General features: G+C 37.6%; 1 protein-coding gene across 3 annotated transcripts in view; it reads right to left on the reverse strand.

The window, feature by feature from the left end:
- The window catches only part of LOC148956399 (E3 ubiquitin-protein ligase PDZRN3-like), a 138128-nt gene that overhangs the window by 107586 nt on the left and 8096 nt on the right, over positions 1–22446 (reverse strand). For all 3 annotated transcript variants that reach the window (XM_089107968.1, XM_089107959.1, XM_089107974.1), the window contains one exon: positions 11800–11863. The gene's annotated coding sequence lies outside the window, so the exon portion shown is untranslated. The remainder of the gene's footprint in view (positions 1–11799; positions 11864–22446) is intronic.

Below are 22446 nucleotides of genomic sequence, written 5' to 3' on the forward strand. Positions count from 1 at the left end.
TGCACTTTTTCGGTCTTCTGACAGGAATTCTCTTGTGATAGACTTAAATCGATCTTCAAAGCTAGAACTCAACGACTGGATGTATTTATTTTTAAAATTCCTTTTTCAACTTGTTTATTCGTTCATTGCCTCTCCCTTGCATTTTGATTAAGGTTATGAATATTGTAGAAAAGTTTATTTTGGACCCTGGTCCGTACTTTTGGACAGAAATGTGTGCCTAAAACTTGACTATAGCGTTTTATCTTGGAACCCATTAATAATTCGATTATAGATGGCTACAGGGGTCTTTTATATACTACAACCGAAGAAATGATTGGGGTAAATTTCCAGGAGAGCGGAACGAGAAAAAGGTAAAAAGAAATATCAATATCTTTACAGCCAACTCAAATTTCTGGCTGCAACGATTATTTGATTTGTATACAAAATTGTTTATTGACTCGAACAAATAACATCTCCATATCTACCACTAACTAAAACAGATAAAAAGAAAGAGTTGTTATTTCTAAAACGCTAACATGGAGATGTCCAAAAAATATTAAAAACAATCCCCAGGAAGAAGTTTGTAATCGAGACAGAGAAGACGAGTTTGAGAGTAGCCATTTGAGAGTTATTGCATAATTGTATAAATCTTCGAAAGGTTTCACATAATTTAAGCCGTTAGAAAATTATGATCAAGTAACTAGTCACGTATTCCACCCTTTCGATAGTAATAAAAAACAAAATTTTCAAAATCTGGACACTGTTATTGATTTGTTGTTTTTCACTGACGTTTGTTGTCGTTGCCATGTAACATATCAGGTAACACTGTTCAAAATTATGATTTAGATGTGATTAAATGCTAATCAGAATTCAAACAAAGGCACCATTTCCAATACAAATCGAATTCACGAAACATACCTAAACATCAGGATGATATGTCTAATACAAGCATAAATAGGCCTACCAGTATATAACTTGTCAGGAAACAATATAAGGAATGAGGAGTAACAACAATATTTTTGTTACCCCCCTTTCGTATTCCTCAAGAAACCTATTACTCCGTTACTCCTTAATCATTACCCCAACTTGTCACCTTGGCTCACCTTGATATTAAGAAGAGCATGGGATAAAACGACTTTTTAACAAAACCAGAAGTATTATTACTTAATATTCAGTTCAATAGCTCGTTATAGCAAAATTATGTTTTTAACTGTTGTTCAAGTTTCATTTACCTATACCCCTCAAACTACCCTTTCTGTTTATTGCGGCAACTTAAAAAACTAAATATTTGCAGTAAGATAGCTTAGATGATCATGCAAATCATCACAATTGCCAGTTCTTAAAAAAGAAGCCAAGATAAAACCAATATCATTCCTGTTGATGACTTTAGAATACCCTTGTATACTTACAATTACATTCTAGCTTCTGTATCTAACTTAAATACTGTTACCAGGGTCGTATCCAGGATTTTTTTCGGGGGGGGGGGGGTTCCGTATCCAGGATTTCCAAAAACGCATAAACAATTTTATATATTCATTTTCGTATATTCGGACGAATATTTCGTGGGGGGGGGGGTCAAATCCCTACCCCCCTCCTGGATATGGCCTTGACTGTTACAAAAGACGAATCATCATGCCTGTGATTTGATCGTTTTTTGTTCTGTTTTTTTTTTTTTTAACAGCAAAATGCAAGCTAGATATATAGGCTAAAACGACATCAGACAGAAAATTTAAGCTGGCAAGGGGGTGGGCGTGCGCCCTAAATATTGATTCTAAGGGGATGAGTCGGTCAGAAACTATTCTTAACGGTCAAGTAACCAAATTCTAAGCTGGGAGTGTGGACGCACTACCCTTCTCATTTGGCACAGCCTTGTTAGAGCTTTTAGGGTTCTTATCTCTTCCCATCAATCATAGTCAGAAAGAAACTTCCACAACATGGCTGCAATATAAACCAATAGAGACGTTCATCCTCAGTAGCAAAATACCAAAAGAGTCCATACAATCATACTTCTTTACAAAGTCCAAAATAGGGACACACGCCTTTTATTAGTAATTACAGCCTTTCTTTTCAAACTTTAATTCAAGGACCAAACTCCATTAAAGGACTAACAACCGAAGCAGACAGAAGCCATATCGACACGTTCAACCGATGAATATCTATTGTCTTTTAAAAAAGACCAGGTTTTATTTTATTTTTCACCCAGAGTGATACGGCTTGTCATTTATTACTTCACAAATGGAGGCACAATTAAGTTTATTGGAAGTTTTGCCGACATCGCTATTCACAAACAATCATATTAGGCTTGCAGAAGAATTGGTTACGGTCACTTCAGACACTAAGTTATGTGAACCATATGCTAGAAGTCAGATAATAAAAGTACCACCCTAGAGGAAATGTGACTCATTGGAGCAGATATAAAGTTTCTAAGTAATTATTGATAATATATTCAACTATGCATACAGATAAGTGCCGTAGCCAGGTAATAGAGCTGGGGAACCAAGACTCCTGTCATAAAGTCTACTCTTTACTTTACATGCACTGTGCATTTTATAACGTTTGGGGTTACGGGGCGTATATATTTCGTTTTGTTCCACTGTCCCGAACGTAAATTCAGTTTAGCCCGCCTCTGTAGGGAAGAAACACTTGTGCAGGAATCTATTTCGATTAAAGGCATAGCCTATTCATCAAAACAACGAAGGAAATTATAGAAAATAATCAAGCAAATCATGAAATTTGGGAGAAAGGCTGGGGTCAGATAACACGGTGATGCTCCTTCCTGTAGGCCAGGAAAACATATACGTTTAACAGGATTTTAATGAAAATGATACTAGTCATCAGTCGACCAAAAGAACCCACCTGATAGTTTCAGTAACTCCAATAACAAAATACATCAAACTATGTTACCTGCAAAAGGCTACTGATGCTTGGTTTTGAAAACCAGTTTCTGAACAAAAAATTGCAGACATTCAGATTTTTTTTCTCACAAACTTGTTTCTAGGACAAAACAGTCATAGCTCGTGTCCCTAAAGCATTTATGTTTTATGTTTCTTATATTGTTTTTCTTTCCATTTCACAATGCACAAAAACACATCTTTGATGCACATATTTACAGAAAACAGAAGCCGAAGTATCCTAGCATGTACGAACGAATCGATGATTTCTGTTCGGTGGAGGGGGGCTATGGGTTTTCTACTTGCATTTTAAAGACCAATTTACGAGATGGAGAAATATTTTCGAAAATTTATAGGGAAAAGAGTCTTTTACCTAGCTTTCACGATCAATTTACAAGTCGGTCAAATATTTCAGAGGGGGGGGGGGGGTTAAGTCAATTGGTCCTCACACCTCCGGATACGGCTCTGCTACCAAGGCCTAGGTTAATAGTTGTTTCGGAACTTTCGCATTATCAGGGCCCCTCTAAAGAAGTCCAACAAGAGATGCTACAGTCAAACGGGAAAGATGCAATGAAAAACCCGTTTTTAAGTGTTGTTCTTTGGTGTTTTCTGGGGGGGGGAGGTACCTAGGTTAGGTTACGTATTTAATAAATGCTATGTGTTGCCCCCCACTCCCCCTAATGTGCAAATATATAGCCCAAATTTGTTTCTAAACTATTATATAGTCATCCTATTTTATTTCATTAGCATTAACCAAACTTGACTTTTTAGAGAGGCCCTGATAATGCGAAAGTACCGTTGTTTCAGTAAAGCAAGGGAGAGTCAAGTGTTTTAAAATCGCTTGTAAAAGGCCAAAAATTGTTTGAAAACCGAGTTGAAAACGTTTATAAGTAATTGTTCAGCAATTATATTAATGTATAATCAATAGTTTGGCAGGCTTAACTTGGTGCCCCAATCCCACTTATTGGACATATTCAGAGTTTATAATATAGTTTCATCCAACTTTTTGCCTAAAAGATGGCCCAAATCGATTTTAAAGGTCTACTAAGTTTAGTAGACGACGAATACTTACCGTCTTAACTTTCATATCTAATAATAAACAAAAGCAAAATAAACGAAACCAGTAATGTTGGGTTAAAGAGAAGCGGTTATTTCCTTTCGAGTCAATCCATAATCAACTCCTAATTCCCCTAAATCGCCTAAAGTAAATTTCTTTGATGAAAATCGACAGGGACACATGTAAATATGATAGGTTTAGCCCAAAGCTAAGCCTTAGCCTTAAAAGGCTGCAATAAAGGCGGAATAAATCTCGCATTTGCTTAAACCAATAAAACAGTTGGCTTCCGGCAGTGGAGGGTGCGAGGATTTTCAAAGAGAGGATTAGCGTACATTGTTGCACTTCCAAAAGAATCCATTCAGTTAATTTGGTTTAGATCAGAGGGTCAAATTGGCACCTAGACACGTTCCAGTTGGCTCTGTTTACAAAAGACCGAAATACATTTTCAGGAAGCCACAAATTGGTTTCAATTGACACCTTAATTGAATCTTACTAAAATGTATCCTACCTTTTTAATATCTCAGAAGAATTTAAATGAAAAGAAGACCTAAAATGAAACCATGACAGGATATTTCGTCGCTGTTATGGCTAAAAGTCGTATCTGGTACTTTCATGATTCAGGGATAATTGCCAAAATCCGACGGCTAAGCTGTTCTCAAAGAGGGGTAAGCTAACGATTAACCTATTCTCCGAAGTTTGAAAATGTCAGATACAAACTTGAGGTGTGACAGTGATGATTTGTCGCTAACCTGAAAAATACCTGAGATTTACCTTAATATTTTTTATCGTTATCATAGTTCCATTCCATGTGTCCACACCATATGTCTTATTCCCAAAGCCCTATACCAAATACATTTTGTAGAAACCCGATAGCCCATTCCAGTAGATGTCGTGATCAAAAACTTTTGCCACCCCCCTCGTTATATTCGCCACACAGGCAAATTTCGAACAATAGCTCTTATTTCTCATCATTTTTGGTTGATATCTAACAACCCCTTCAATTAGATATTATAGTTATAAGAACCGCTCTTCTTTGATTTCCCCCCAAAGAGGTCAGATCAGGCCATAGTTTTCAAATAAAAATAAATAACTAGGATGTTAGCTCTCACTTCTCGCCAAGTTTGGTCGAAATCTGACAGATCTTCCTAGTAGATATCCTTTAGGGACATCCCTCCATTGGCCTCCACGTAGACCTCAGATTGCATCTGGTCGCCAAAATTCACACTTAGAACTCTAGGCTTTTCTTTTCATTACATTTGGCTGTGACCTGACAACCTTTTCTGGTAGATCTACTAATGAAAAAAATCGGTAGAACACCATTCCCATTTCCCAACTCAGGTCACAGGCAGATTTGTTTCAGCCTAGCTCTGGTTACAAGCTTTATACGCAACATAATTTCAAAAAAAAAAAAATCCCAGAGCCAGATAGTTCACCAACAAACGGAAATCAGCATTTCGGGACATCCATAATTATATCTTAGAAGCCCAGAATCAGCATTTCGACACATCAATGATCATATCTTAGAAGTCTAGTAGAGAGATAAAATTTCGACCTCAGGTGCTCAGAGACAATTCCGTCTTCTACACAACTCTGACATCCATGGTTTTTATGAACTTTACTTTAATAACAGGGATAATTTCGTTCTGTTTCTTGCTTACAAACTTTTCACAAGCTAGGAAAAAAAATTGGAAAATACTGGAAACTTTTACAAAGTACTTTTTTTTCTCCGTTTTCACGATCAACACACCATTTCAAAGAAGAACAAAATAGAAACAAAAAACTGTTTCTATATCTTACCCCTAAAGAGTTATAAACGACTGATGACGAAAAAACTACAAAAGCAGCAGAGTTGCTTCACAAGATAATAAGCTAACTACTACAAACAGCAACTAACTGCAGCACCAACCCAAAGGAGGCCAACATATATGTTGGCCTCATCCCCAAAATAGGTTATTTTTTCAAGCTCTATTTTTAAAATCTCGGTTGCTATGGGTCGTCGTTCACTGGCTCTTTACTAGGTGGAAGCCATCGCTGCAACCAATATCATCTTACATAACGAAATATACTGAAAATTAGACCAGGACTTTCATTTCCAAATTTCAAAATTTCTGGATCACTCGTTTTCGTGCAATCCTTTTCAACTGCTCAAAAACTGAAATACACCAACACTAAACCACATGATCAAGTGGGTTCAAATCGAACAACTAGTTCATACTGTAGTCTCAACTCATAGGGACAAATGATTCTGTAATGGCAACAATACTTTTGGAAAAGTAGACTGTAATCGATTAATGAGCCTTTCTGAAGCCGGATTGAATTGACCAATTTCTTTATTATATTGTTTTGAATTTCAGTATCCAGCCACCTAACAAACCGTTCAACTTCATAGTCACAAGAACACTGAACTTTTTTTTTACAAGTTTGATCATATTAGGCTCTGAACGGCTGAAAATTTTCTATTACAATTGTTGGTCATACTTAAGGCATACACGCTGTATGGACAGAAGGCGATTGATTAGATTTTGAGGGGATGTTCTCACGACTCATGGGTGATCATCTTGGAAATACGATTGACAACAATGGAATTTCTGCTGGAATGTTCCGGTGTTTGGAAATGTAATTGGAAAGAAGATAATGGACCTTCATCGGAAGAGGGAAGGCGGGCTATTTGTTCGGCCTTGCTAGCAAAAATTTCGAACAGGGGGTACATCAAGTTTCAAATTTTGCCGGAAGCAAGCCATTAGTTTCTGTAAAAAAGACCAAGAACCGGAAAACAGATGCATATAAAAATAAAGAAGAAACTATTGAAACAAAGAAATGTGTTCATATCATAAATTGAAGGTGCAAATCAGATAAAGTAAAAAATTACTTTTAGATAGAGCCAGCAATGTGACCATGAATTTATTTAACAGGAAGGGTAAAAATTCAAATTAAAACGCTAATTTAACAGGTAAATTAAAAATTGTAGAAAGAAGGTGAATCATATGGATTACAAAAAAGTACTACATTTTCGGAGAGGACTAACCTAAGCCTCCTTGCCGCGCTTAGGTGTCTGAATAGATCAGTCGGTAGGCTACTGTTTTACAAAGCGGTAAGCCCGCGAAAAGTGAAGTTTCGTTAACGTTAATGAAATGAACAAAATAGGATGAAAAGAAAATAGTTCAGAAACAAATTTGGGCTATATATTTGCACATTAGGGGGGAGTAAAACATAGCATATATTAAATAAGTAACATAACCTATCCTAATCAACCAAACTCAGGTACCTTTTAGTCCCCTTAAACCCCAAAAAACTAAAGTTTAAATATAGTTCCCGGAGTGAGAAACCCTTTGTAATGCCTAGGCTATATTTATACAGCGTCTCATTTAAGTACCGGGTATCTGATTTTCAATACAAATGTCGCGCGCTCACCGCTTTGTAAAACAGTACCGATCAGTCACTGTTTTATCGCTGATTCAGTTTTATTTTCATAAAAAGAGGTAATGAGAAAAATTGCGTGTTCAAAATCGTATAGCCAGCCTATTTTTTTTTATTATTTTTTTTATGTTCAACTAATGGGTTAAGTCGAACGTAGATGGTTAGGGCCATCTAATTTGCCTTAAACATCAATTTTAGATTAAAATTTAACCAAGTAGTTTTAGCTAAATTAAGTTATGTACAATACAATTAAAAGAGCGAAATTATTCCTTTTTATTACATTACAAACGAGGTAGCGCAGTCTATAAGTTGACTTCGAGCCTTGCCGCAGGCAAATTGCCTGCCTGCCGTCGGCTAGATGATGTCCAAAGCAAATACAATATTCACCCTAAAAATCGCTATCCTAACAACAGTCGATCTTGGTTCCGATGGAGTCCGATGAAAACTTATCAGTCCCTGAGAAAATTTAATTTCAATTTTTTTTTATTTGTGACCATAGCTTCAATAGCTTGCGTTTGTTTTTCATGTAACGGTTACAATCTCTTTATGTTTTTTTTTCTAACAGCTATTTATGAAAACGTATTCGATTCGGAAGGCTCACAAGGACCGGAATTTCTTAAGTAGCATTTTCTCTCAGGCAATATTCCGCAATAACTCAATAGAAGAAAATACGAATGCGAAAAGTTCCAATCTATTAATGTCAGTTATATGTCAAACATGCTTCCAAAGACTAGCCTCTACAGTAGCCTGTAATCTATTGATCCGGAAAATGCCTGACTAATAGAAAATTCTAGCCATTATGTGCCTAAATACATAAGCAATATGTTACCACCCTCGAAGAACTCTCTCGGTTAACGCAGAAAGCGAATGCCGGAACGGAAACAAATTCCCAAATAAAGTCATCCTGTTCCTCGCAGTAGGATCTCGGGCACGGACACCATGCTGATCTGGAGTTATTCAGGCACAACTCAAGTTAAACGATTTTGCAAGAACATATTCCTCACGAGTAATAGTCGAAAAACCAAAAATATTTTAACTTAAGTTTTAAATTCTCTCTGAAACCTTGCAATTTTAAGACTAACCTACAGCTGTAACTTGCACGGAAAGATTAAGGTTACTGTTCTATTAGCTGGGCAACATGCGATAAGTGAAGTTTGTTCATACTAATAAAAAAAGAGGATAAAAAATATAATAGTTTGTAAACAAATTTCGGCTATATACTTGCACATTGGGGGGGGGGGGGGGGGGGGAAAAGCAAAGCATATATTTTAAAAATAGGGAACCAGTCATTTTTTTTGTCGTTGCGTTTTTTGCTTTTGGCGTTCATTTCAGTCTAAAAAATGCAATGCAATTTTTTTCTTAATGAAATTTGGTAGACAGAAAAGAAGAATCTCAGCTTTGAATGTTACTTTGAAACATTAAAACGGAAGGACGGCAAAAAAAAACTTTGCAAGGGAACATAAATCTTAAAATCTCACCAGTTAAAATTGCTGAGGGGCGTAAATTCAAAGTGCGGCAATTTAAAGTGAATTAGCCCTACAGATATATTAGCAGATCGTCAATATAACAAATTATTGCATAAAATCATCATCTAATGCTTCTTTTAAGACAGAGTTTTAATGCTTCTTTTTGGACAGAAAAACTTCTAACCTCTCAATACCAACACTGTTTTGCAAAGGGGATCCGACTACTAGGACTACTACTACAAACAACTCACCGCAGCACCAAGCCGTCTGAAGCTAACACAGCTATGCACGCTCCTCCTCCATCCTAATCTATTCAAAGCCAGTCTCTTTACACCTTCCCAGAAAGTTTGCTACTACTACTAACAACTCACCGCAGCACCAAGCCGCCTGAGACCAACAGAGCTACGCACGCTCCTCCTCCACCCCAATCTATTCAAAGCCTCCCTTTTTACACCCGTCCACGAAGTTCCCATTTCCTTTAAATCTTTCTTTATGAAGTCTTCCCACCCCTGATGGGGACGACCTGCTTTCCGTTTAGCCCTAGATGGTTGGCCGAAAAGAACAATCTTCGGCAATCTGTCATCCTTCATCCGTACAACGTGCCCTAGTCACTTCAACCTTTCTTTCATAATAGCCCTAGAGAGCGGTATTGAACCACATTTTTCGTATAGCCTATTGTTTGAAATAAGGTCAGTCAGCCGGGAACCCAGAACAATCCTCAAGCCATGTCTCTGGAAAACAGCTAGAAATTCTTCGTGCTCTTTTCGGAGCGTCCATGCTTCAGAGCCATATTTGACCACTGTCATCACTGTATCTTCTAATATTCTAATCTTGGTTTGCAGACTTATCTTCCTATTCTTCCAGACTTTTTGAACTGTGAAAAAACACCCTGAGCCTTGGCTATTCTATTTTTAACATCTTCACTGCTCCCACCATCTTTACTAATAGTACTACCAAGGTAAGTGAAGCTGCCCACCTGATTTATCTTTTCATTACCCAACGTCACCTTTTCATCTTCACTTATTCCTAGCCTTAGTGATTTAGTCTTCCTAACATTAATTTTCAAACCAGTTCTAGCACCCTGAACTCGCAAAACCTCTAAAACTTCATTCATTTTGCTCACACTTTCATCTAGGATGCTTAAATCATCAGTATAATCCAAGTCAAGGAGACTTTTTCCTCCCCATTTGATTCCGTGGTATCCCATTCCCTTCCCTGTGCTCCTTAAAACAAAGTCCATCAAAATAATCCATATAAAGGGGGATAAAACACAGCCCTGCTTAGCTCCTGATTTAATACAAAACCAGCTGCTAACCTCATTTCCTACCTTAACCGCAGCAGTGTTATTCTCGTACATAACACTAATCACTTTAATGTATTAGTCTGGTATACCATACAAGGATAAAACCTTTACTAAAGCTGTTCTATCAACAGAATCGAACGCTTGCTCATAATATATACAACTGAGAACCAAAGGTGTTTGAAAACTCACGCACTTCTCAATTATTAACCTAAGAGTGAAAATTTGGTAGACACATCCTCTACCTTTTCTAAAACCGCACTGCTTTTCTCTTAAAACCTTGTCCACAGCATCTCTCAGTCTAAAAAGTATCTTGTTACTAAGTAATTTGCTACCTATAGGGACCAGAATAATGCCTCGATAATTACCACACTCACTTTTATCACCTTTCTTTTAAAGTGGCTCAATTAAAGTTTTCCTAAAATCGTTAGGTACTTCCCCTTTTTCAAAAATCATATTTATAATCTTCAGTAACTTATTTCTAACCGCCATATTAACCACCATATAACCATATAACCACCATTATTAGCCACCATATTTAAGAAACTCATTTACCACCCTATCAGCACCTGGAGCCTTATTATTCTTTAATCCTTTTAGTACTGTTGCTAATTCCTACTCACAAAACAAATCTTCCTTCACATCCAAGGTATCAAAACTTTTTCATTTTCCTCTATATTTTTCCCTGCAACTCTATCTCGGTTAAGCAAATTCTCAAAATGTTCCGTCCATCTGTCTTTAGTTTTTTCCTTATCGCTAATTGCGACCCCATTCCTATCTTTAACTGGACCAAGTCCGGATTGACTACTCCCTCTCAATTTGTTAACGTGCCAGTACAATATTTTTACTATTATGCCGTCTAGCTGCATCTTCCAGATCCTCGGCAATTTTATCCATTTCCCTTAAATGATCCTGACAGAAGATCACCTTAAAAGGGCCAACATCGATGGATTCTCATCATAAAAAAGGTGTTATTATTCTTTTAAAAACTGTTTGAAGAAGAGAAACCTACGTTCAAGGACATACCTAGGGGAGTATCAGCGCCCAACCCCACTTCAAAATCCTAAATTTTCTCGAATGTCTGGGTACCTTTTACTCAAATTATCGAAATATAGTGTTTCTTTTTTTATTATTTCCCCCTCCCCAAAAAAAATTATTTAGTACGTGCCTGTCCATATTACATCAAATTCCCAGTGTTACAGTTATATTAGTTCATTGTTTAAACTCTTGCAAAACTCATTAGGCCTACCAGTGACGCCAAATCCCAAACTTTAAGAAAAGGGGCAAATCGTATTTTAAAAACCAAGGGGGATGGCACATTTGTAATTTTTTTCAATGAAATAATCGAAAAAGGCTTTTTCAACAAAAATAGTCCAAAAGGTGTTTTTCAAAAACTAGTGTGCAAAAAAATTAGGCCGCACATGCCCCCCCTCCCCCAATTGTCACTATTGAGGCTTACTACGAGATTTGTTAGGAATCAATTCGTGCCTATTCTTTTAGCAAAATAAGGAAAGGGGAAGTGTTGGATTTTTTCTTTTAAGCTAAATAGCCTACAACCATGTATGCAAAAAAAAGAATAAATTTGAAAACCATGAATGAAAAGAGTCCTTGGTGAGAGACAATTTGCAATCTTCTCTGACATATAACATAAGATAATTTAGTAAGAAATATCAGGGGCTAAGGTCATACCTTAAGAATGATGAAATCCATATTAATAAGTATAATCTTCCTTGTTATACATCGAATAGAAAACCTGAAAACAAAAATTACTGTAAGTTAAATTAGCTACCAAGTGGCCTATACGATGCTCTCATGTTTCTCTTCAACCTTTTAAGGAGTTGATTTTAAGAAAATTTTGAGCCAAAAGAGTACAGAGAATTAATGTTTCAATACGTCAATTGGTAATTTTGAAGCAATCTGTTTAGTTTGCTGAAGTGATCTGTTGAATTGGTGATTCAATCAATAATTCACCAATGGATTTGTTAGATCAAACAGTTCCAGTTACTACCCGGCTCAATAGTAACTGGAACTCTAACAATGGAATTTGGATACCAATAGATACATCAAAAGATTCGGATTATTATGCTGATTTCGAATTTTTGAGTTTCATCAAGTTTAGTTTTACCCATCAAAAGTTACAATCCTGAAAAAATTTGCATTATTTTAGATAAAAGAGGGAAACACGGAGCAAAAGTCATAGAATCTTAATGAAAACCAAATCATCAGATTCAGCGTATCAGAGAACCCTACTGTAGATGTTTCAAGCTCCTATCTACAAAACTGTGGAATTTTGTATTTTTTGCCAGAAGAAAGATCACGGATGCGTGTTTAATTGTTTTGTTTTTTTGTTGTTATTTTTCAGGAGTGATCGTATCGACCCAGGGGTCCTACAATATCGCGAGAGGGCTCATTCGAACGGGAATTAAAAGTTCTAGTACCCTTTGTAAGTGACCAAAAAAGGAGGGCAACTACAACTAGGCACCCTCCCACGCTCATTTTTTCCCAAAGTCACCCGATCAAAATTTTGAGATAGCCATTTTGTTCAACACAGTCGAAAAATCTAATAACTATGTCTTTGAGGATATTTTAATCCCCCAGTCCCCGAGGGAAGGGCTGCAAGTTGTGAACTTTGCCCATTGTTTACATATAGTATAGGTTATTGCGAAGTATACGGACGTTTTCAGGGGGAATTCCTTCTGGTGGTGGGGAGTCGGGTGGAATGGAAGGGGTTACGTGGAAGGACCTTTTCATGGGGGAAGGGAATTTTCCATGAAGTTGGCGCCGGATTTCCCAGCATTATTTAACAAAGATCAGAAATTAAATAAAAAAACAAGTTTTTTCAACTAAAAGTAAGGAGCAACATTAAAATTTAAAACGAACAGAAATTATTACGTATATGAGGGGGTTCGCCCCTCGTCAATACCTCGCTCTTTACGCTAATTTTTTTAGTACTTCCAAACGGCCTTTGGGATTCGAGCCGCCCCTCCCCTGAACGCATTATATTAAATGGTTTATAACCTAACCGGTACTTGTCTAGAATCCGATAAACACACGAGAAGTCAATTTTGTTAATGATAATGAAATAAACAAAATAGGATGAAAATATGATGGTTTTGAAACAAATTTAGGCCATATATTTGCACATTAGAGGGGGGGGGGTAAAGCATAGCATATATTCAATACGTAGCCTAACCTAACCCAGCCTAGGTATCTTTTATTCCCCCTAAACCCCCAAAAAAACAAAGTTTAAATATAGTTCCTGGAGTGAGAAACCCTTTATTTAAACACTGTCTCATATAAAATACCGGGTATCTTCGCAATACAATTCTCGCGTGTTTGTTGGATTCTAGACATTTACCAACTTTAGTAACAAAATTATGGAAAACTGCAAGAGAGAATTATGAAAGCAGGCTGCCCAGAACATTATATTAAATACCTAACCTAACCAACTCAATATATTAAATATTTAATTGCAATATACCTGTACAGTAGCTTATCTTAATCAGGTAAGCTAATTATCTCCGAGTGCACACAAGAGAAACTGGTTTTAAACAGATCAAAGAACAACAGTGTGGTCGGTATAATACGCAAGCAACTTAAGTTGTCTTGGGTAATGAATAAATTACAAAATTACATAGAGTGCAGAAAAAGGCTAGTTCGACCTTCGGATCAAGTGATAGATCAAATTAACCATTCAGAGTAAGCCAGTGAAATAAAAGAATAAATGGCCAAGTCACATTGAAGTCATAAATTCAAAAAAAAGGAAAGAGAATTGTAATGAGACGCCCAAGAGAATGTCACTCCTAATTTAATTCATCTCTTGGTCAAGATAAGGAATCATTCGGCAGCAGTACGGATGACTAAACATAAATAAAGATTATTACAGCGCTTATACTTTACGAAACATAAAAGAACGAATGTCAAAGCAATACCATACATAGAAAGGAGAATTTTGCCAAAAAGTTGTCAAGTCAGCTAATCTCAGTTCGGTTATCACAAAACAGCTACTGCAAGGGTTTTGGTCAAATTTATAGGGTATAGACATCGCTTGTATATGTGTTTTTCTACTTTGATCCAAGCTTTAGTTCACAGTTTATTGAGCATATGCTTTATTAAAATTAACGGGGTCGAAATCACGAAAAATTGGCACAGATAAAAAAAATTTTGGGGGGAAAGGCGCTATCTTTGAAAAAAAACTTAGGAAGAGTCCTTCTTCCATGTAAAGCAATCAATTAATAAAAGTCTAAGAATAACAGAATATATAAACTACGTGTGCAAAAAAAAAATACCAAACAGTTCGTGGCAACTAAATGCAAGTAAGGAGCAATGCGGCTCAATAGTAGCCGAAACTCTAAGAAACAAGAGCGTTGATAACAATAGATACAGTAGCCTAAATCAAAAGAATCGAATTTTGATGCTTATTCAAAATACGTAAAATTCATCAAGCTTTTATTATTACCAATCAAAGTTAGGAGCCTGAGAAAATTTGCCCAGTTTTTAAAAAAGGGAGGAAACAACCCAAAATATCCAAGTAATCTTAATGAAAATCATACCATCAGATTCAGCATATAAGAGAACCGTACTGTAGAGGTTTCAAGCTCATATATACAAAAATGTGGAATTTTGCTTTGCCACAAGAAAGATCACGGAGACGTTTTTTTTGTTTTTTTTTTTTTTTAACTGAAAGCAAGGAGTAACATTAAAACTTAAAGCGAACAGACATTATTGCGAATATAAAGGGGGTTGTTTCCCCCTCAATACCCAGCTCTTTATGCTAAATATTTTTAAGAACTTCTAAAAAAGCTTATTATTCTAATTAAAGGGCCCTTGTGCTTTAGGTATCTGCATTCATAAATAACTGGAACAAAAAGTAAAACTTTGGCGTAAAGAGCGAGGTATTGAGGGGCCAATCCACTTCATATTTAAGGGGGGTTTTATTTAATCGCAGTTAAAGATTCATTCATAGGCAGCGACGAAATGTTTGTGCACCACACTTTCAAAGCAAATATGCTCGAGGTGCCACCGACTTTCAAAAAACACGTACATCAGGTGCACATGCCAGGCGCGGTGAAAGTGCGTCAAGCGTGGCAGGGATTGTGCCACACGTGGGAGAACTGTGCGGAACATATGGCGCTCCGAAATGTACACTGGGTTCAGGTTTCATTTATCTGTTTAAGGGGGACAAACAAAAAACACTAAGAAAGATAAGATAAGATAAGTTTTATTCTTCATTAAATACACATAAAATATTACATGTTATTAATCCCTCAAAGGCTCATTGGCCTGTACAAAGAGGGAAGGCATATGAATTACATACTCAGAGATAAAAAACAAAAGAAAATTTAAATGATCACTTAGCCTACTCACATATGAAGGAGAAGAAAAGAAAATATAGATAAAATAGAAACTATAGAAAAAATTAGAATAAATCAACTAAATTAATTAATTATATTAAATAGACTCAAAAAGAAAAATAATAATGAAAAAAAAAATATATATATATATTATTATTTCTATAAGCGAATTCCTATCGTCTAAACAGAATTATGTGTAGTGTCAGGTATAACCAACATATTAATAGCTGTTACGATATTATTCATAACTCTTATCCAAGATATTAAAATATCATAACTTAAGCCATATACAGCCCTTTTAAGCTTATATTTAAAACTAGGTCAAATGCAAAAAGGGTCAAATGCAGTTGCAAACCGAAGAAATCGCAGGGGAAATCAAAATAACCTCGAGATTTTGGGAACAGGAGCGCCAAGCCTCCCCCTCCTCACACACGTACGTTCCCACAGGGAGGATATAGAAAAATTACATGGCGTTTACAGCACTCCCTCTTTTTCCAAAGTGAAATTATTTGCATTGCAGACCACCTCCTCGTCTCAAAAGATATCTTAGAGTACATTTAAAGCGTTATTTCATAGTTTGAAAACTATCTGTCAGTGTAGAAAAGATCCAAAAGCAGCTGTTAACCAAGATTTTGCAGACCCCTTACCACATGATGTACACATCGGAACGTCTCTTGTTGCGCCAGGCTTAATACATTTCCACTAGACCGTGCCTCTTCATAGCATGTGTGGTATACTTCCAGCACGCCATGTCTTTTTCAACCACAAATGGCAAACTTTTTCCATATCGCTGATACTAGTTCACCAATCAAGAGCGGATCCAGGATTTTTGTTCGGGGGGGGGGAGGTTTACTAATTTTCGACTCAGTTTTCGACTAATTTTACTAATTTTTACTAAGGTTTTACTAATTTTCGACCCGGTCAAAACTTTCGGGGGGGGGGGGGTTCAAACCGGGTAACCCCCCCCCCCCCTCAGGGTTGGACAGGTCGGTTCGTTTCAAATTATAGGCTCTGTCATATTTTTATAGGATTTCCCAGGCCCAAATATAGGCCAAATATAGGATTCGGAAGTCCTCGGGATCAGATCAGTGGTAGATGGCGTGGGATGCCTGGTCACATAAATTCGTCATTTCCCGAGTTTTTGCATTTATTTATTTTATTTTTATTTCAAATACAAACTGTACAAATAATAAAAAACAGTAAAAAATCACATACACATACTGTGCCAACGATTGACTGATACAGGTAAAATACTTGAAACCACTCTTGGTGCTTCTTGGGTATCAATTTTGATATGAGGTCAGTTTTTCTCTTTGCAAGAGACTGCTCCATTCTCACAGATTCCACCATCTGCTCTCTCACTTGTTCTGGACTTCACAGCTCCTTCGATCAAAGAAACAGCTAGGGCAATGTCTATGGAACTCTTGGACTCGGCAGCCTTCTTCATTCTGTCGGTCGCTTTCTGAAATAGAATATCTGCTACTGCTCTCTTTTCTTGCTCTGATGCTCTAAGTTTTTTCCTTTTGCTTTCCAGGTCTTCGATTTCTTTCTTTTTGTCGTGGACCTCCTGCAACTTCCGCTTGCTGTCCTCTTCGAAAGCTGCTTTCTCCTTTTTGGACAGCTTTTCTTTTTTCTTGTCATTCATATATTCTTTATATCAAAACCGTACGGAACGTCCAAAATCTTTCAGCTCTTGTAATAGCAAACCGTTCTAGGTTCCCTCAATAAGGCCTCAACGTGTCATATACCATGAGCTTGGAATCCAGAGCGCGTTCAGACATCAAGGCTGGGTCTTTACCAAGAATCCTATCAGAACGCGAGAACCCACACTCGACATCTGCACTGCCATGCGACAACGTCAGCACCGCTTTGATAAGCTTGGTAAGTTCCGGGTACTCTCTGTCCCCGCGCTCATTCACTAGTCCAAAATAATGGCTCCAAAAATGATCGATCCGAGTAATGTCCTCACGGGGTCCAGTTTCCTTTCGCAAAAGCAGCCATTCAGCCTGGGGGACGTCTGAGCTTACTCCAATCGCAATCTCACGTGCCACAGCCGCTATGTCTGCAATGCTTATTGAATCCTTCATGTTGATCGGACTCAAACAGCGTAAGCCTCTAGAAAACCATCCTTATCCAGAGGACATTTGTTCAAAATATGGCGAATACCCGCAATAAAATGTTTTCGCACATTGACATAGAAAATGGCCTTGTCTTTCAGTGTTGCTTTCTCACCGAAAGCTCGTTCAACATTTTCTGAAACTATGGGCTTTTCTGTAAATTTTTCAGCAAGGTTCAACATTTCTGGTGAGAAATTTTCAGTCTCGGTCACGAAATTTAAAGTAAAGACCCCTCCGCAAAGCGTCACAACTAGTCTTTTGATCTCTGAGTGCAGAACATGAATGAGAGGCTCTTCTTTCTGGAACAGTTGGGTGAAACTCATGAACAGTTCTGCTGAGGCTAGAACAAACTCGAGTTGGGCCAACATCATCGCACTTTTGATATAAGCCACAAACTTCAGAAATTTGGGAGTGGACAGAAGATTCTTCAGTTTTTTCTCTCTCGGCACGAAGTTCAGGAAGTTCTCTAAGATTGCCGGCCACTGTTGCATGATTCTAGCAAGGGCACGTCCGATCGTCAAACAGCGGCTTGGGACATGCTTCATGAAAGCATTCTCTGGCACTCCCACTTTCTTTTGGCACTTTCGATAGTCATCACAACGTACAGGCCAGCCGTCAAAAAATGAATGTACAAGAATAAGAAAGTCGGAACTTTCTTCTCCGAACACCTAAAGACCTTTCAAGAAAGCGTTATGAATTATATGGATGTTGCAAGTACCAATGTTTAACATTCCCTTTCCCGTCACTTTCTTTTTTTCGGCATTGAACTTGTTTCAAACGCTTTTGTTGACGTTTGGTCTGTCACTTCCAAGCGTGATCAATTTTTCAAGTGGTAGCTGATTCTGATCAATGGCTGACATAACCTTCCTATACAGGTTATCACTTGTCGCGTGGCCCATAAAACTTGTGCACGAATGTCTGCTCTCGATTTCGTTTCCCTATGAGGACCAAAATCGAACACGTATCTGTAACTCTTTCACACCAGCGGTGTTGGTTGTCTCGTCCTATTCTAGTACAAAATATAACTGAATGTCCTTCACAAGCATTTGCTTGCAGTAAGGATGCAGCGCATCGGTGATCAGATACGTGAGTTTCTTCGCACATAGAGACATTCTGTCAGGGATCTTACCAGGGAACATCGCATGGAAGGTTGCGACAATATGGTCTGAAGAGTTAGCAGACATGGAACTCTGTACCGTCTGAAGTGCCCATATTAACTCAGCTTTATAATCGGCATCACGCTCACAAAACATGTTTGTACCAACTGATGGTTTATCCTTGGTTGTTTCATCAACTCGAAATTGTCCGGTCAGGTAAAGCTGTAGTAGATGTAGCTGAGCAGTAACTGTGGCTTTGTGTTCTGCAGATCACACATGTTGGTTTAGCTGAGTAACACCAGCTGTGCAACCAAGATTTTTCAAGCAGACTTTGCAAAAGAACAAGTACTGGTCGTTCCCAGTCTTACACTATTTGCCAATCTTTCTACCTCTACAATCCATCTTAGCAAGCCACGAACTATTGCACTTGGTATGCCCCATAATTAATTACCAAGCATCACCTGCAAAATAGCATCCCGCGATTAAAAGGCCATAAACAGAAAAATTGTGGAATTGTCCGAAACTGGGTCGTATTCGCATCAGCCTTTTATAGCGTTCAGCCAGGAAACGCATAAGTCGCAAGAACTCACAGTCTCATTAAGCAGAGACTGCTAGCCTATATACTGATCTTCGCTCATTTCAGACAGGCCAAACATGACGAAAACCCAAAACATAGGTTACTAAGTCAACACAACAGCATAGCCCAGGCAGAAGCAGCTTACTAATCCCAACACAAAGCATTAGTTAAGTTCAAACTGCTCAACAGTTGTAATTAATTATCAATCTACACCGAAAGACAACAAAGTCTACAAGCAGAGTCAAAAGCAAAGAAAAGCACATCTTGGCTTGCTTAACAAGCAGTGAAAATTGCAAATCATGAGCAATGTTCTCGGTGCTCTTCAGTCGAAAATATAGGAATAATAGGATTTTAGCCAAAATATAGGCATTTTATAGGAGTGCATTAAAATATAGGAATTTATTGGAATTTATAGGCGAGTCCGAACCCTGCCCCCCCCCCTGGATACGGCCTTGTCATCAATTATTGCTATTATGGGATATGGGTATATACGAAACGTGTTAATATATTTATTGGTTTCTCGCTTTTCTTACTTAACACAATGATTGCGTAAGATGCACTGATGATTTGCTAAAATGGCTAACTGCAACCCTTCACGCCATGCTGGGTATACTATCACTACATCATGTCTCTTTCTGTCACAAAGGCACAGTTAGCACAATTCTGCGACGCTGTGCATCTTTGTGCCACGTTTGATACACTTATCCCACCAGTTCGCTTTTTTACATAATATCTTGGAACAGATCCACCACACCACACCCCAACGCACCATGCGTAGTTCATTTCCTCCATATGCCGCTTGGCGTCCACATTTTTCGAAAGTGGGCAACCTCCAGTCAGTTTTAGGGGGGATAAAGGGGGAAAATTTTTAGGGGCGCAAAATTTCAATTAAATAGTTTAACGGTTATAATAACTTTTGTAATTTTTGAAAATTTATTTTCACTAAAATATAGTAGAGGGTGCAGTTGGCAGTAAGTATAAGCTTATTGAATCTGAAACTTTCATTCTTCCCATAGCTTCGTCAACGTTCCTTGAAAATAAAAAGAAGAAGACCGAATTTAATTAATTTTACTTTTTGTGATATTTAGCATTCAAATTTTGTAAATAAATAAGTTTAACTAAAATTTGCCAGAAATTTTTTGGAGACGGGGGGGGGGGGTGGGGGCTAGTCAAGATCTTGCCCCGAGCGCAAGAGGCAACAACTGCCACCGGCAACCCCTCGCTAGTAAATAAAAAATCAGTTGATATGAAGCTCGCCTGTATGGGCCTAATTTTTAATAGAACAGATCGAATTCCTTTTCTAAGCAATAACTTGTTGCAAATCTCCTAAGTCCAAAATTTAACGTTTATCGATGTATCGATGTTTTCTTGGATCATACCTTTACTGTACACAGACAGAAGACTTTTGACGAAATTTAACACATCCCTCTATTATTATCGCTCTTATTTTTGCTAAAATTAAATAAACTTTTTCTTGTACAGAATAAGCTAAACTAACTTATGAATTATCTTCATTTTGAAAACACAAAAGCTCCCTTACGATATAATTGTTTGAAAGTTCCTAAGGATTAAGTGTTCTAAAAAAAACAAAGGGCTACGACAACAGTTACATTCCTATTAAAAACTAGAAAAAGATTAGCCTTAAACGCTTCGCAAGGTCAAGAGTCATGAAGGACTATCATCTCTGAAACTTCAGAAAATAGTAATTATACGAAAGCAAAGGATCTTCCAGCAACTTCTAGGACAATTGGATGTACTGTAAATTAAGGACAAAATAATTAGAATTGACACTTACACGCGCCTATTAAAAATCTTGGATAATTACGCACTCATTATGACAAATGTACCTCCACTAAATTCAACTTCCATGAACAGCAAGGAATAAATTTAAATAGAACAATTAAACTTGGAATCAATCAAAGTAGGAAAATTAAACGAGCATAGATTGAGGTTACGAAATTAACCTACAAACCATTAATAGAAATTTACGATGAATATTAAGTGTCGGATGAACCAACAAAGGAAACAACAGAGTAGATGAACCAACAGTATGAACAACAAAGGCAACAACAGAAATGCAAATACATGCGGAAAAGTAAATTCCAAATACAATTCAGTTTTTACTGTGGGAAACAGAATATTTTGATTTCCAACATACTACACAATCAGTAGTTCACAGGAGGTACAGAAAGTCTTCACTATAAACTTCTAAACACGAATTACCAGGCCTAAAGATGGTTCCGAAAACTTTTACCAGTTCATTATGCTTATTCTCAACTGTATGCGGGTTGTAACTGCATCGCAGGTTAAATTATTTGCCGAAATGGGAGGCCAAAAACTTGTAGAACTTACGTTCTTACCCAAAAGTGCCGTTATTGCAACAATTCCTAGCATTTTTGAAGGAGAAAGAACAAGAGTATGGGGTTTTTTTTCGGGAAGATAGTACCATATCGCAACTGCTGGTGCTCAGTGTCATTTGTCCGTGAAATCAAGGCAGCGCTTAATCGCTGCCTAAGTAGGCCTAAAGCGCAGCGTGCCTTCAACGTGTTATTTTTTCACGTAGTTTGTATGGAAGGGGTGATCGAAGAAAACTAGAAGGGAGCTTATTCGATAAGAAAATAAAGATTGAAGAAACCTTTTTAAGAGTGGAAAATTACTGTACGACAACCAGCCCCATTCCTGGGCCCTTCTTTGTTACCCGGCACCCCATAATCCCTAAGACATCCGACCCAAACCCTGAGATAGCCATTTTGTGCATATTAATTTAAAGGTATGATTAATATGCCTCTGGGGATGGCAAGATCCCTAAATCCATTGAAGCAGGGGCCGTAAATAATGCAACTTGCCAATTTCTTAAAAGTTTTATAACGGAAAAGGGAGGCCTGTCTGATGCTGGGTCGTGATTGGATCAAAAGAATCAAGTCTTTGGGCCAAGAAGAACATAGTGCCCCCCTCCCCCCGAAAAAAGTGGGAATTAAATACTTTTCCTCGGTCGACTCACACCTTACATTCTTCAGTCCTTGAGCTATGGGGACCCTGACGCAGAAGGAAAAAAAAAATATTTGTTCCTCCTAAAACGGGGCTAGAAGGGGCAGAACACAATCCCCCAGCGCTTCGTATGTAAGGGTGATCGCAAAAATTCGGGATTTTAAAGAGAAGAGGGGGCCCGAGGACTTCACACCACAAATACA

Source organism: Artemia sp. Qi Xiang Cuo, chromosome 1 (assembly GCF_049724085.1).
Source record: "Artemia sp. Qi Xiang Cuo chromosome 1, ASM4972408v1, whole genome shotgun sequence".
NCBI lineage: Eukaryota > Metazoa > Arthropoda > Branchiopoda > Anostraca > Artemiidae > Artemia > Artemia sp. Qi Xiang Cuo.